Raw genomic sequence first — 16,813 nt, 5'->3', positions numbered from 1 at the left:
ATCGCAAAAAACTACAATACCCAAAATTGACCATAGCCGATGCTTTAAAAGCTTTTACCGCTCATCAGTTTAGTGTTATCAGTGATTGATGGCCCTAGAATTATTGCTCTCACTCCGACGTTCGCGGCGATATGTAACATGTGCGGCGCAATGGATGTAATCGTCGTTTTTTAGCACGTAGCATGTAGCACGTAGACTCGACGCATGTTTGCGTGTGCATGTGGGGGCGGGGGACTTTAATTTTTTTTTACATTTTTTTTATTGCTTTGAGATGTGACTTTTAATTTTTTTTTGTAACTTTTTTTAAACCTTTTTTTTCCACTTAACTTTATTGCTATCACATAAGGAGCAAACAAGCTTCCTATGTGATAGCCAATTTGCAGTGAAAGGTCCTCTTTATGGAGAGATCAGGGGTCTTTAAGACCCCTAATGTCACCTAGGGACCCCCAGAGAAGCTGATGAAGCTTCTCTACAGACGCCTGACCGCTTGTATGTAAACAGCCATTGCTGGCTGTTTACATTCAAAGCCGATTTCCCGTTCGTGCGTGCCGCTTAGCGGCGGACACGAGCGGGGCGGGATGGGACGTTTAAAAACGCCCACCCGCATTCAAGAAGCCGCTGTCCAGCCGTTTAATTACAACGGCCGGCAGCAGGTGGTTAAAAATAAAAAAGAACAGGACAGAAATGACTAGTGAAAGCAGCAGGCACAACAAATTTAAAATCAATAAGAAAGTTTACTCTTAAAATTTTTTAACTAAAGACCATGACCTTGCACCAATTGTGTCAAAATAGTTTATGCAATTACTTGTGATCCTCGTTTAGCAGAATCCTTCTGTTTGTATCTAAAGTTTAATAAATGTCCACAAAAAGTCCTCAAAAATATTTTTTAACCACAACCCCACATTTCAGGCAGTTTTTATATCTGAAATAAAAAGACTGCCATATTTCAGAAACAATAGCCACACATACAGTATAATACAGTGGCTGGTGTGTATGTAAGCAGGTTGATTGGGCATAATGTAAGAGCAAGAGTTAAAGGAGAACTATGGGGTTAAGGCTTTTCCCCATAGTTCTCCTTAGGGTAACGGGAGGACACAAACTAGCGTCCTCCCGTCACCTTAAGCTCAGTATACCGCGAGCTATAGTTCGCGGTATACTGAGACGCCACAGTACAGTAGCTCGCGGTATACTTAGACGCCGCAGCTGAAGCGGATCCCGACAATTATTTCTGGATCTGCCCAGCTGCGTGAGTGACAGCTGGCTCTGCCTATCTAGAGGCAGAGCCAGCTGTACCCGCCCCCGTCCGATCCGCCAGTCAGCGCTGGCGGATCGGAGCAGGGAGGTGGGAATCCAGCGCCTCCCATGTCACGGCAGAGAGCTGTGACAGGATCGAGAGGTGAGCGAACGCCGGTATGTGTTCGCTCACTTCCTGATCTACTGAGCCGACCTGTGACAGTCTCATTGTCACAGGTCAGCTAGAACTATGAGGTGAGTGAAAAGCACTCACCTCATAGTTCTCCTTTAAGGCAATTTTTAATCATGGAAAAAACAAATTGGAGTGTAATATTCAGTATATCCAGAAATATTCCAGGACCTCTATACAGAGTATTTAAGCACATTTAGTAGGCCGAAAAGAAGAGACACCAGTCAGCATTTAACAAAAAATAACATTACAGTGTATTTATTCCGCTGAAAAAAGGTAGTAATATATTATACTGACTTCATACACAGCATACTTTTAGTAGGCTGCATTTCAAATGGAAGACACCACTGAGCTTTAATTAAAAAAAAAAAACTTTACAGTGTTCTATTTCCCAGAAAAAAGGCAGAAAAAGGTATATATTGTACTGACTTCATAGATAGCATTTAAGCACTTTCACTTGGCCACATTTTGTACAGGAGAGACACCCGTCAGCTTTTAATGAAAAAAATAAAATAAGTCAACTTTAACCGTGTATTTTTTTTCACTGAAAATGCCAACAAATAATGTACTGATTCATACAAAGTTTTCAAGCACTTTTAGTACCCCACATTGTCACACTTACCTGTGCCTTGATTCAAAGCCATGTTCGTCCCTTTGTATGATATTCTCAGCTTTCACCTAATTGCAGGCTGCAGGTGTTGCAGCCAATCAATTCTCAGCATCTGTCTTGAAGGGCTTGTGAACCTGTTGCTCAGCATTCGAGCAAGGTGGCAGTCACTAGCTGCCGTATTCCCTGTGCCTCCATCTTGCTTCCTGAGGATGCCTGTGACCCTCTGTTTCTATCCACTTTACTGTTTTATTTTGTTTTGTAATGGAAGTGCCTAGCTCCCCATGCCCTTTGTTTGACAATCCTTTGCCTATTAGCCTTGAAAATGGTCAGAATTTATTTTCAGGATTGCCCCCATACACTTCAATAAGGTTTGGATTAAAGTTTGCAATTTTTGGACTTTACTATGGGTTTGAGAAACGATGCGTGAATTGATCCCAGGCCAAATCACTCATCCCTGGCCTTTAATCTCTGAACGTCCTGGGTAAAAATACTCTCAACAAGTGCCTCTCTTCTTCTCCTACATATCAGAGCTTGTATGTTTGAACAAAATAAAATCACTTTCCAATTGTGCTAATTAGCAAATTCTTCCTCCACTGACTCTGTCTAATGAAGTTTTTGTTGTTAAACTCCTTTATGACCTCTTGCAACTACCATCTCTCTTGACAGATCCAAATTAGAAATATTTACGACTATGCCATGACAAATCCATTATACCAAAAAAAAAAAGGCAATGTTTTTCCAAGACGGATACTTCCCTTCAAAAAAGATCCTATCAGAGCAGAAGACATAAAATGATGGCCTGCCACTGTATGACATTGAAACATTTTATCTTCACTTAGCCGCAGCAAGGTCAGGCCCTGCTGCCTTCAAACTGTCTCACTGCGGAAAGAAAAAATTACAGTATATGTCTTCTGAACCATTACCCAGAATGTCTCCCATTCCCATGTGTGCAGTAATTGTCACCTTTCTGTGCTGCTCTACAAAACATTTCCTCCATTATGGAAGCTTTTCAATTATCTCTCAGGGTGTCACAAAGTGCAGACTACAAGTATGGTGACTTCCTTTTGGCTTGTCGACAGCAAAACAGCAAAACATTATTTAACTTTCAAAGAAAATAAAGCATCGGCACAGTGAGTGATCATTTGTGTGCTTAAAGGAGACAGGTTCGTTGGTGTTGTTAAAATCTCAGTGAATCGTGGAAGTGACTGCTCTAAATTTACCCTAACTACTTATTGAATGTGTTTTCAATAGGCACACTTTATTTTTGGTCCCCACTTAATGAGCAATATCCTGTGAGTCACCAATAAAGTGAGCTGTTAGTGTTGGGATGAGCTGTAGAGGATTGCACCCCCATCCAAATCCACCCACCGTAAGCCACATCTTTAAAGTGAACCTGTTGCAACAGGTTTACTTTAAAGATAAACTTTAGGCAAGCAGGTAAATACAAAGCTAAAATTATTATTATTATTAGTATACAGGATTTTTATAGTGCCAGCAGTTTGTGCAACGCTTTACAATGTAAGGAGGGCATTACAATTACAATACAATTGAAGACAAGATGTTAAGGAGGGCCCTGCCCATGCAGGCTTACAATCTATAGGACTTATAGTAGTGCTGTTTTACAAGGCAAGGCAGAAGACCTGATTTTTCTCTGCTGCAGATCAATAACACTTTCAGGTCTTATCCCACCCCCAGTTTGTGACTAATCAGTGAAATGAAAAGTAATAGACTAGTGAACTCACAGATTGGTTTGTGCTGGAGGGAAGTGGACATTAAAGTTAACCTGTTTGCTTTGTCCATGCAGCCATTTAATCAAGAATACCATGCAGTCAGTGATAATGTTCTGCTTCACATGCGAATAATTTATTTACTTACCTAACTGCCATCTCAAAATTGGCTACAAGATGGTGCTGTAGAGCATATATCTCTATTTACTATAGAGCAAACTTTTTCGATGATAAGTTCACAGCAACAAGATGAAGAAAATGGGGCACTCTGGGACCCAGACTCTATCTTGGAACCAAGGAGAGGAGGATCCAGTGCCATCATCAGCAGCATGTCTGGAGAAAAACACCAAAATTACACTAGGCAGCATCGCTGGTAGGGACAGACTTGTTTCACTTTATATTTGTAAGCTGTTACTGTATTTACATGTTTCATATGCTGATTGGATGTTCTCTTCGTATGTTCTTTTTCACCAGTTTCACACACCCTGTTTTGTTAATAAAGCTTTAAGATTTCATCCAGTCTGGCTTATTGCAGAATAGGAGGGTTTAGCTGCATGTCGAGCTATACACAGGCCACAGGGTAACGTGTAGCAAGGACAGAACAGATACTATAGTACCAGGAAAATGCAAAAAATACCACTTGAAAGACATGCTATGAGTTACTCCCAACTATTGTAACGTCCTGCCCTACGTGGTAGAATACCGGATCTCAACTGCGGAGGTGTGCATGGGGATCAGTTATGCAGCTTTCCCTCAGTACCCTGTATTTGCATAAGGTGAGGAGGGAGCTGCTTCACATCATACCCCAGGTGTACCCACAGGTTTGGCGACTAATGATTGACCTGCTAACAACTGAGCGTGGTAGCAATTTACCACAGGATTTAACTGTGTCTGTAACCAACCAATAATTTTTGGTGGAAACTGAGTTCAGCAACACCAAACAGGCAATAGTAACAGCCAAGTAGTATAAGGTAAATTTGCAATGCAGGTATAACTATTCAGGAGCTGGTAGAACACCTAGCAGCTGCGCAAGTGGTTCATGCGTCTTGCGGTAATCGCCTGTCAACTGGGAGAGGAAGGAGACCCGAGGTGCGCTTGCCCAATCCAAACCCCTGACTCTGCCCGGGGCTCTGCGGCGCGCCTGCGCAGTACGCCGTCGGGAATCACCGGAGGTCCGTGACCCGGTAAGCCTATTACAACTATGTAATGACATATGTTCTAACAATGATATATGTCACCCTGAAGAACAAGGGACCCCACTCTCCCCATCAGAGTTCTACTAAGTCTAGTCCTGAGCTATTCCCTCTTCTTTCCACTACCAATCATATTTGGACAGACTCCAATGGAACAGTAGAAGCCCTCCTTGGAGCAGTGATAAGTAGGTCCCATCATCTACTCACAAGGTTATGCTGAAGACATTACAACTACCGTGTTTCCCCGAAAATAAGACACTGTCTTATATTTTTTTGGCTCAAAAAAACACACTAGGTCTTATTTTCGGGATAGGTCTTATTTTTTTTTTTTAATGTATGAACCCGGCGCAGAGGTGATGGGGCCTACTGGCCACCATCTCCTGAGTGAGGAGGGAGATGGGGAATGAAGAAGAGGCCTGCAGGCACATCATGGGGCCTCGGCCTGCTGTGAGGACCCAGCAAGCAGCAGATTGAGCACACAGACACCAGGAAACAGTTGAAGACAGAAGACCAGCCAGAAGGGGTAAGGGTAAATAATTCATTAAAATCATTATTATTTGTAGCCTAACTGATGTTGAATACAGTACTGCTGGTATGTGTAGTGCTCTATAGCAGGTGCCATTCTGCATTGCAGCAATGCAGAATGGCACCCTCTATAGAGGACTACAAATCTCAGCAGTACTTTACACAGCAATGCTATTATCGTATAAAGCAGGGCTCAAAATTTCAAGTCCTGAGCTACTAGCCAGGCCTTAAGAGTCACTAGCCACCAGTTTCCCCACCTAACTCTTAAGGCCGAAGCCGTGCAGAGCGAAGCAAAGCTATCCGGCACGGAGCTTTGCGTGCAGTGTGTGAGCTGAGTGTAGTCGGATGATTGACTGCACCTTCAGCCAATCGGTACGTGCTTAACAACCGGCCAGACGTATCATCCCGTCGCACCGGTTTATACGTGCGAGCCGATTGGCTGAAGTTGAAATTGTTCATCTTGGCACGCTCAGCTCCGCGAGCTCTCGCCAGCTGGGGTGCCCAGGAGAAAATGACATGACACACTGCTCGCAAAGTCAGCACGCCACCGCTCCGCGCTACTTCGCGTGCAGTGTGTCACGGCCTTAACCCTGCCCCGGCCTTAACTCCGCCCCTAAACACACCCTCTTAAATAATCTTATGATAATTCTTATCTTATGATAGTTGCCGTTGTAAACGGCAGATTAGGGATTTCTGCTGCAGGAAAACGCAAGTTCCTGACACAGGAATCTCTAACCACACCTGAAATATACTGTAGGTGTGAATGGGGCCTAATATATACATACAAGGTGCCCATACACCTGCCGATTATCGTACGATAATGGTGGGTGTATGGGCAGCGTGCGACCCCTCCTACTGTAAGGTCGTACACTGCTCAACAACGTTACACCCCCCCCACCCCTGAACAAATATAATAATCCCCCCCAGCCCCCTCACCTGTTCACGTCTTTGCAGGGAGGACGAGGCTGTGAGCAGGATTGATCCCTGGTTTATTTGTAAATGATTAGTGAGGTCTGCAGCAGACCTCACAAATCACCCCCAGATAGCCAGGGATCGATGCTTCTAACATACAGCCTTTCTTTCGGCCAGAGCTCAAAACTGTCAGAGCTCCGGCCGAAGGAAGCCAGAGCTGACAGGAGCTGCTCTGTGGTCTGCATCCGACACAGATGCAGACCGTGGAGCTGCTCCCGCAACTCAGGTACGCGGTCTGCGACCGTGTGCCTGACATGTCAGCTGGCTGTGGGCCACATAGTACCGCCTCACGGGCCGGGGTTGGTCTGCGGACCGGTACTTGGAGACCCAAATTTCCACTCGCCCTCACCTTATTTTTACTTGCCAAATGCGAGCTGGCGTGTGGAAATTTTGAGCCCTGGTATAAAGTATTGCTGTGATGTGTAGTCTTCTATAGCCTGTGCCATTCTGAATTGCTGTAAATATGGTTGCACCCATGGCCAAAACTAGGGGGGGGGCAGGGGAGGCATGTGTCCCAGGCGCTGCATCATGGGTGGGTGCTGCCAGCAGGGTAACTACCGCATGAGCCTGGGGGTGAGGGGACGGGACCGGATCAATCTGCACTCCCCGCCACCCACCCCAGTCTTATGCGGTGGATCCGCAATCATTGGAGGAGGCATTTTTTAAAAGATTCAGTTGTTGTGAGGTCCTGCGCTTCCTGGAGACATGTTATGTTCAAATATATATTTTTTTCTTTGACTCTTTAACCTCCCTCTCTTCAAGAGAAACTATAGTGATTATGATAATTTTACTAACTTATAAGATGTTTTATGCATATTTGTCATTAATTGTATACAAGTTCTATTTACCAAATCCAACACTAAATGCATGCCTGCTGCTTGTTCTCACACTGGTACAATACAGCTATGCCTTGATGAAGAACTGGACAGGTAGGCTATGCACCCTGTATTAGAGTCATGTTTACTCTTGACTGGAATCTACCTTGGGTTTTAAGAGGTATGGTTTCTATCTTGAACTTCTACCACCATCGGTTTTGTACTGGATATTGCCTTTTAGATTGTAAGCTCTCACAAGCAGGGCCCTCCTAACAATGTTTTATTTAATTGTATTGTAACTCTACTGTTTCCCTTTATTTTTTTTAAATATTGCAGAAACAGATTTAAATAAATAACATTGTAATAAAAAAAACACATAGCATAAACTAGTTTGCTTTAGTTAAAAGAACATGTGAAAGGCACATGTGGAAAAATCCATTTTCAGCATGTCATAAACAGTTCTTTACAAATGACAGGAAAATGTTTGTTTAGACTGGAGATCTTCTTTATAGGGGTACTAAACATAAATTACACATTTCCATAAACGGCATTCTTCACAGATGGAACTAAAGAAAACAAAAATACTTTAGATTGGCTTGTCTAGGATGCTGCCTAAAACCTACAAAAACCCAAATGAAAAGAGTAAAATACTCATGCGGTACGGGCTCCCATCTGCTCTGATTGGTGTCTATACCACACACCCTCGGCTGTAGCTTAAAGCTGTAAATAGGGGGGCAGTACAATTGTTTAAGCCAGAGGAAGGCCTTACCATATGACAGGTATTTTAGTGCTCTAATTGGTTTTAAGGCACAAGCCAGCACCCTGTGCTAGAGGCAGATCATCCACAAGGCATCCTATGGCAGGAGGCCAGGTGGATGTCGGGGGGGGGAGGGGGCACAGCTACAACCTTCATTCTAAGGTCATTGAAGGCAGGTTCGAGGGCTGATGGGAATTGTAATGCAGGAGGCAGTCTACAGGTCAGACGAAGGGGACATTTTGCCTTTTCTGCAGCCTACCCATGTAGTCTAAATTTGTGCAAATATGTGGCTGGGGCAGAGAAACCTGCGGTCAGAGGCGATTTCTAAGAAGAAAAAACGTTTTACTTGAGTCAGGACCAGGTTAAGGGCAACTGGTGCCCTAAGCACAGCCCAACAATGGTAGCCACCTCGACCCCTCCATTGTTTAACTGACAACACATTTGGTCTATAGTGTTGTAATGTGCCTGCGTGGCCAGGAGAGGGAGGACTTACACTGCTGAATGTGAACAAACAACAGCGGCTGCCACAGTTGGATCTCTGTAAGTACACATCTGTGGAAGGGTGGGATAGGTTAGCTCAGGGCAAATGGGCAAAAAGGATAAGTGCACTTTGTTTTAAAGGGCACTTAACCTTTAATGGCATAATAGTTAGAGAAAAAAATCTGTGATGCCCCCTTCCCTTGGTGTCCTTGGTGCTTATTTTGCATAATGGTAAATCCAATCTTGATTTCAGTATACCTTGGAAGAATGTTCTATTCTATGGCACATCTCTAGGTAAAACCTTTTTATATGTTTTAGATAGAGTGTGAAAGGGTTAGATTCCCTGTCAAGTTTTATGCTGTCTGTGTCCCCATTGGGGAGATTGACCCCTCTTTTTGTACTGGTCACCCATGTCACCAAGAATACAATTGAGGGAAAATCCGAAATTTTAGAGTTGCCCCCAGGCAAGAGGTATGAGCAAATCTTCCAATTGGGGCATTTATATCAGGGACAACTGTCTATGAAGAAACCTTCCAAAGTGAGATTAATTCACTTCTAACTTCCTGTTGCATCTCTGGGACAGGGAAAGGAAGGAAATTTCCACAATGGTACACAGGCAGCAAAAAATTAACTGGCAGGAGTTTCAACTCTTCCATACTCTATCCAAAACTAAAAAAAACGCTTTGGCTATACATACACTTTAAGGACATTATGCAAATCTTTTAGGTCTGTAATAGGTTAATAATATTAACTTAATATGTTAAAGGTAATTTTGCTTTTCAGAACAAAAAAGCACTAGAACATCAGATGAAGGTGATAAGGTGGGGAGCAATATTTTCCTGTATGATAATCCATTGGAAGACATCTACAAAGTATGATTTGGCTCTCTATTTTTACCTTGTAAAGCGACTACCATAAAATAGTAGGCTGTATACTGTATCAAGGTTACCAAAATGTCAACTATATAATTTTCTGCACAGCTGTAATGGAATGCACATGTACTATGTACATTTTAATAGATCTTTCAAATTAAATAACTTTTGGAACCTTTTTATTTTAGGTATTGGTGCCTGCTGTTCTTACTGGTCTCTGTTCTAATTAATACAAGGCAAGGAGCTATGAACTACAGTATGCACATTAACCAATGAGAACTAACCTGAACTAATTCTGTGCTGACTTGATAAAATATGAAGAGTGATTGGTTACTAAAGATATTTGCACTTTGGATGTTTTTAATTGTCCTTTGTACCAATGTGCTATATAAGCATGGTTTTCTCTCTGGACTAGCATAGCAGCCAATTGAACTTGCTGGTTTTGTCTGTTTAGTCAATTATGAAATAACAGAACAGAGCCGACTTTGAACTTTTAATTTAGCCTCCATCTAATAGAATAAAAATTAACGCCAATTTTAGATTTTATAACACATGGAAAGTTCGGTTTGGGCTAGTCCCAACCAAAAGCTAATCCCTTTCCAGTGAGAGGAAAGGTCATGGCATATTAAATTCTACTAGACTTTGTTGGACTTCAGAACCGTGAGTCATCTTGGAAGAGTAACAACTTTTTCGTTTTTTTGGGATACACCTAACTGCATTTAAAAAAAAAGAAATAGACCAGTGTTGCAAAGGAGCCCAAGAATCATATTTGTATCCGCAAGTTGAGTAGAGAGTCGCATGTAAATTATTCATTTTGTTTACAATTTCAAATTAATTACTTAAAAATTCATATATAGATATTTTGATGCCCCATCCTTAGTGGCCCTGTACTCATCTGCATACTGCTGGTGTATCACCTTCTCTCTGTATGGAACCAACTGCCACGTGAGGGTTTCTGGGAAGTGACGTTCAACTCAGAGCAGAGCTATTGGATTATGGCTAACAGAATGTTCTGCAAACAAAGGTGAGACTTCCAAGAGAGATCAGGGAGAGTGTGACAAAGAAGTGCCTGAACTGGAGAGAGAATATAGTTCTGCTTCTCTAATGTTCTATATAGCATTGCTTTTCTTTAGCAACCTGTTGGGCAGAATGATTAGCTACAATGGTTCTTTTATAGAATTGTGTTTTTTATGACATTGCCACATTAGCAGATTTTACCAGCAGATGGCACTGCAACTGAAATTGCATCTCCCAGTCAAAACCCAAAAGCTCTGGGTAGGGAATCCTGTATGTTATTCTATATATGGAGGCAATTAACAAACCCAAATAGGGGATTTGGATTTAGTTTTCTTTGAATCCTGGTTGGTATATTGATCCATATAAGGATACATATTTATACCAAGTCTCTGCTTGTGCTAAGTTCAGGGTAAGAGGGTAGAGCCACTGCCAGTATGAATGGATATGTGCAGTCAGTATTTAGGGGCACATTCACACCAAACTGGACCAAAAACGTGAATCAACAGAGGTCCCTTTCTTTACAATTTCAACGTATGAAAAATGTAGATGATGGGTATAAAAAGAAACAAATTACATCAGGCTGTTAATTACTATTGTGAGCATAGTAAAAGTAACTTTACTATTGACTGCTATTAATATTTAAATAAAATCATTTATGTTTTTACTACAACCTCACGGAATGCAAAGAAGATCCCATGTGCTACCGGTTAGACAGATCTTAAAACCAACTGCAGAAAATATCTGTATGTATACCAGTTTTTATGTCTTAAATCCATCAGTCATATCCAGTAAATAAAGGTATTAAACCAGTGCAATAAAACCTTTAACTTGCAGCTTTCAGCATTTCAGTGCAAGGAATGTTCGCATGCTCCTCCACTGCGATAGCAAATCTTGTTAACCTTATCACAATGGCTGACGACAAATTGATCTGTCAGTACTCACAGAATACTGGATGACTTCATTTTTGTGCAGATTTTTCAGCACTTATAACGTGGCACATTGTAAACAGGCATGTGATAGTATTTGTCACTGTGCTAATATAGCATTTATTGCTAAGATAGTATAACCTATAGTTTGGAGTTAGGTTTCGATTTCCATTAGGATAAAGTTAACCCAAAAGTGGGCAACTGAAACTGAGCACATGATGAATATTTAAGCAAATGTTACCTTTATTCCAAACCATAAGTTAAAGCCAACAGTAGATGCAGAGATATAGACATCTGAATTTATAAGCAAATCGTAAGTATGTAAACCCAAAATCTCATGTAAGCTTTAACAAGTTAATGACATTTTAAAAGTCATTTTTAATATTTTAAATGCTCTGTCCCTGTCTCTCATTTGTGCTCCTGCATTGTTACCCCATCTACTGATGGAAACTACAAGTGGTAACTTCACAAATTATGCAGCCATGGTCCACTGTTATTTGGAAGTGTGGAAAGAAAGCGTTGGACCCGTGTGGTGGATCTTAGTGGTCCCCATTCAACAGTAGTTAAATTATGTGTGAGCTAGCTAATGGGTAGGCAGCTTCCACAATCCAAATGAGCTCCACAGTATCCCTGGCTCAACAGTGAATGCAGCAGATGTAGGAATTGCAGTGCCACACCAAATAAATTAGCCCAGATACAACTTTAATACCATTAGGGTCAGGGGACATTCAAGTAATTGGCTTCTTTATGTGAGTTCCCCTCATCCTAATGGAATACATTTGTATATGGACTATTTAAATTGGTGTGGTGCTTCACTACTTGCATCTACTATGGTCTACTGTTGTCACTTTTAGGAAAACCAAAAATGAAACTCTGAAAATAGAATTTTTATAAATAGTGGCTATAATTTTTAATAGACGGTATTTGAACAAACAGAATGTTATTCAGGTAGGGTTACCACATATTGTATATTTTCTCTAATTGTCAAGCTTACCCCCAGCTTCCCAAAGCCTACTTGTTGGTCCTTTACAGGGAACTTGGGTCTGAGAAAGAATGGTTGCAGCCATTGCTGAAGCCTGTCTGTCATGCTTTTTTAATGGGGTTAATTTACTAATGGCAGATAGGTTGTTTACTATGCAAGAGAATATTCCCTTAGTTAAGTAAATGTGGTGGTGCTTTAAGTTTTGCATAGGTTGAAGGATGGTTGGAACCTTGTCAAATTTTTATTGCTGTCTCAGGTCCTGTTTGGGTGATATCCTCAACGTGAACACAGACAGTTATGAAAAAACCTAGAGAATTTCTATGTCTTCTTAACTAGACTAAAATATTTACACCTGTACTCCCTGTAGAGAGATTCCGTTGAATTCTTGTCCCAGTGACCAAACAAAACGTGAGAGGAAATATTTCACAAACATCAATAATAACCTAACAGACAAGCTGGCCACACTTTACACTCTGATTGTACAATCTCATTTAGATCCACCAACAACTATGTAATGCAAGGCTTTGCAAATCTAAATAAGATCATACAGTCATTGTACATCGTATAGTGAATGGCCAGCTTTACCCTTCCTCACTTCAAAAACAAAAATTTGGTTGGAGCTGAAGCAATGGGAATGCTTTTGGTAGTTAATTAGTTGATTCCTTTCCAGAAATCTGCACCTGAGCCATACAAGAAGGAGGGTTGCGGAGGAAAGAGGGACATTTGTGAGCTTTGGAGCTTATGTCTTCAGGTACGTCTTAAAAAGCAGTTATCTTGATGGATGTGCTTATTTCAGAAGTTAGCTTTTAAATGCAGTTAGTGTAACATGTAATTTTACTTGTTACTGGAAGACAAAGGGAGAAGACATAACTCATCCAAGCAGGTGTGATTTTCAAACTGTAGGTGGCCACACATCCATAAACATGTCAGAAATATGTCACCTGGAGGCTTGCAGAACATGGATCACTGATCAAAGCCTGACTTGACTTGTGACTCAGTGTAGCCAGTGATGTCAACTTCACGCTTTAAACAACATCCCGCCAGTGGTCAACAAGTCTCTACAGAAAAGAAAAGTATGCCCTGAGAAAAAGTAGGATCCATTATTCTCCACTCCAGAGCTACATAGCATAAGCTAAAATCTGGATTTTTAAAGAAAACCTTTGCTCTTCAATTGTAACTGTACTTTTGGTGCATTGGTTTTGTATTGTCCCTGGCCACCAGCTCATCTGTCCTGGAGTCAGTGAGATATATCGGCTGTGCATCTTGTCCGTGTTGCAGTATGGGCATGTGCACTCTCTATTCTATGCTATACAGTGTTTATACTCTGTTGGAGCATTACATTATAAGAGGAGAGTGGCCACACAAAACAACAATAGTTTAGACTTCTTCATATGTTTTTCCTAACAGAATCACCATACAAAAGTAGAAAATGTATAAATAATCGAATGGATCATTCCTTTTAGGTGCTGGGACTTTGGTGCCAGGATGTTTCAGAGCAAGATCCTTAGTCTTTAGTGTGGAGGATCCCAGTTCATGAAGCATGAGTGTTAGGGTGAGGGTAACTCTTAGTGTTAGGACTAGTATAAGGGTGAGGGTGAGGGTTAGTGTGAAAAATAGCGTTAAATGGAGGGTTAGTAATAGGGTGAGGGCTACTATTAGAGTGAAGGATAGTGCTAGGGGGAGGGTTAGTGTTAGGATAAAAATGAGTGTTAAGGTGAAGTCTAGTATTACAGTGAGGGAAAGGGTGAAGTCTTCACCCCTTTGTGAATAATCCTATTAATTTCCGTTCTATTCCATTAAATTTTTTTTATTATTATGTTTTCCCTTTTGACAACCTTTATTTTAATTAACATGTCCTGAGTGGATAAACGTCTATGTTTTTTTACTTCCGTTCTGTTGCAATGTGTTTCCTTTGTTTTGGACATGTTACGCTACGTTGTGCTGAAAAAAAGGTAGTGCATGCTTCACTTTTTTTTTCAGCACACTGCAACACAACGCAATGAAACATTGCAGTGTGAACTGGACACATTCACAACCATTTATTTTTTGGGTTACCTTCCATTAGTATTTTTTGAAAAACAGATCACAACAGATCTGGTGTGAATGGGGCCTAATATAACACAATTTACTCTCCAGTGAAATAGTACTGTGTACCCCAAGTTCAACTGACTGAACCCAGAATAGTGGAAGACCTGCACGCTAATGGGGTACCAGTCCATATGTAAGGTGTGCCAGAGTATTGTTTGTTTTTGTTTGTTTTTTTATTTAAAGAAAACTGCAAAAATTAAAAAAACAAAAATGTAATCAGAAGAGTTAAAAAAAATTTCTGCTAAGTGCTGATGCAAATGGTATCCTAGACTTGGCACATGGATGTACTGAACTATAGTCCACTTTGTAAGAAAAAGACCTATAAGCCCAAAACATGCCATCAGAACTTTAATGATTAGTTACCTCAGCAATTCCCCAGATGAAAGGCACGCTGGTTATAACTTGCAGTAAACTTGTGATGTGATTTCCTTGGCAACAGCAAAATGTATACAACATGTGTATTGTGTGGTGTTTAGGGAGGTGCAGTAGCAAGCAGCTGGATAAGAAAAAACATGTAGCAACAAAGCAGGAAGCCAAAGATTAATAAGAAAAGTTAAAGTTGATTCATGTTGATCGCCTGCCTATCCCCATTAGTGTAAACATGTTTCACTAAGTAAGGTGAGGTGGCATCACTATGTTTAATACCTAAAAGATTATAATCTAGGACCGTCACGGAGCCAAAGAAATAATATATTATATAATACACATAATTAAAACGTAAGTAGGAGTTTTTCCTCACCCATAAGCCATAAATTATTTTTCCATGTGCAGGATTGTGGATTGAATTAAAATATAAGGTCTTGTTCTGGAATATGGATTCCACAACTACAGGAGATGCCAAGGGATGCCAGCTTTTGAGTCATTGTGATTGTGGGTTCCAGTTTGTGTACTATGCAAAAACACTGCGGAAATGTAAATCTAAAAGTAGAAGCAGATTCTCCTCACTTTGTGTTGTGTCCTCAGGGCAGGTAAGAGGAAATCTTTACAATAGAACACAGACGGAAAAAAACTGAAAATATTTATAAATATTTGTTCAGACGAAGGACTGAGTGGCCAATATACTGTTTACTATATATAGGATAGACTAGACCCTTGGTTCTCAACTGGTGGGTCATGACCCAAAAGTGGGTCGTGACCCCATGTTCAGGGGGTCGCCACATGCCTTCCACTTTTCTAGGTGTGAGGCTCCACAGCCTTCTCCTTTTGCAGCACTGTCAGTTCTTGCGCGCCAAACAGCCATTTAAAATATGCTGCCTGGTGCCGAGTGTCAGCTTGAGGTGGGGTGGGCTGGGGCTAGGGCCGTGAGGGAGCTGCATCCATACGTACAGCTCCCTCACGTGTCCTGTAGAGGTGCCTGGACCAAGGTAATGTCACATTCTGGCTCTGGGCACCTCCACAGGGCATGCAAAGGGAGCTATACAAGCACTACACATATGGATGGAGCTCTGTCACAGCACAGAAGCCCACACTTGATCCCAGGCTGAGGATCCACTTCAGTTCTTGTGAGGTATGGAGACTGGGTGGATCTTTTGATTGATACCCCAAACGCACCTTCCACTCACAGTTCGATCGCCCGAAACGTGCGGTACCGCCATGTTGTGCATTCCATTGCAGTGCGAATTGGGTCGCGACTTAATGACCGAGGACAAATGTGGGTCCTGAGGTTACACAGGTTGAGAACCACTGGACTAGACCATTCTGCTGTCTCATAAAGCTGAACACTGTTTTCTTATAGAACAGCTGGGAAGCTACCTATACAGTGAATAATTGTTTTTACTTGGGTAGTCCAAAAATATTATTTTCCTCACACTTTGTCTGCAAACGATTGTAGGGCCTCATTCTTTCTGTGCAGGGTCTTTAAATGTTAATGAGTCATTTATGCATGACCCTAATTATTAACATGCTACTATTCTAAACGTATTCACTGAAAATAATCAATCAAAATCAAAGTTATTTTCCGCCCAATTTATATATTATGTGCCCCTTTGTTTGATTTATTGTAGAGCCTTTAGAAGTCTTTGGATAACAGCAGGGAGGTCTCCCACAATCTTCTCTGTCAGCACTATAGCTCCCACTTGGTGGTACCTGAGTAGTGTACCTGTATAATATTTCACTGAAAAAACAGTTACTGTATTGCCAAATAGCTGTCCAAGGTCAGCTGTAAAGGATCTTACGTGGGAAATGGGGCTGCGTTCCTATGCTGAGGTCCCAGTTATCTGAGGTTACTCCCTCCTACTCTTACCACCTTCTTGTGCAGATGATAAGAGATTTACCATCTCTTATCATCTAAAAACTCTGTTAAGTAACCATCTCCAATATGAAACTGATATTGTTTAAAGTGTATGTCTTGCCACAACAGTTTTTTGCTTTCAGTAAAATAAGGAAGGGTTAAAACCTTTGTCAGGTTTATTTGTTATCTGTGTCCC

Source organism: Nanorana parkeri, unplaced genomic scaffold (assembly GCF_000935625.1).
Source record: "Nanorana parkeri isolate BGI_ZX_2015 unplaced genomic scaffold, ASM93562v1 scaffold203, whole genome shotgun sequence".
NCBI lineage: Eukaryota > Metazoa > Chordata > Amphibia > Anura > Dicroglossidae > Nanorana > Nanorana parkeri.
The sequence above is the reverse complement of the archived record's forward strand: the minus strand, read 5'-3'. Positions refer to the sequence as shown.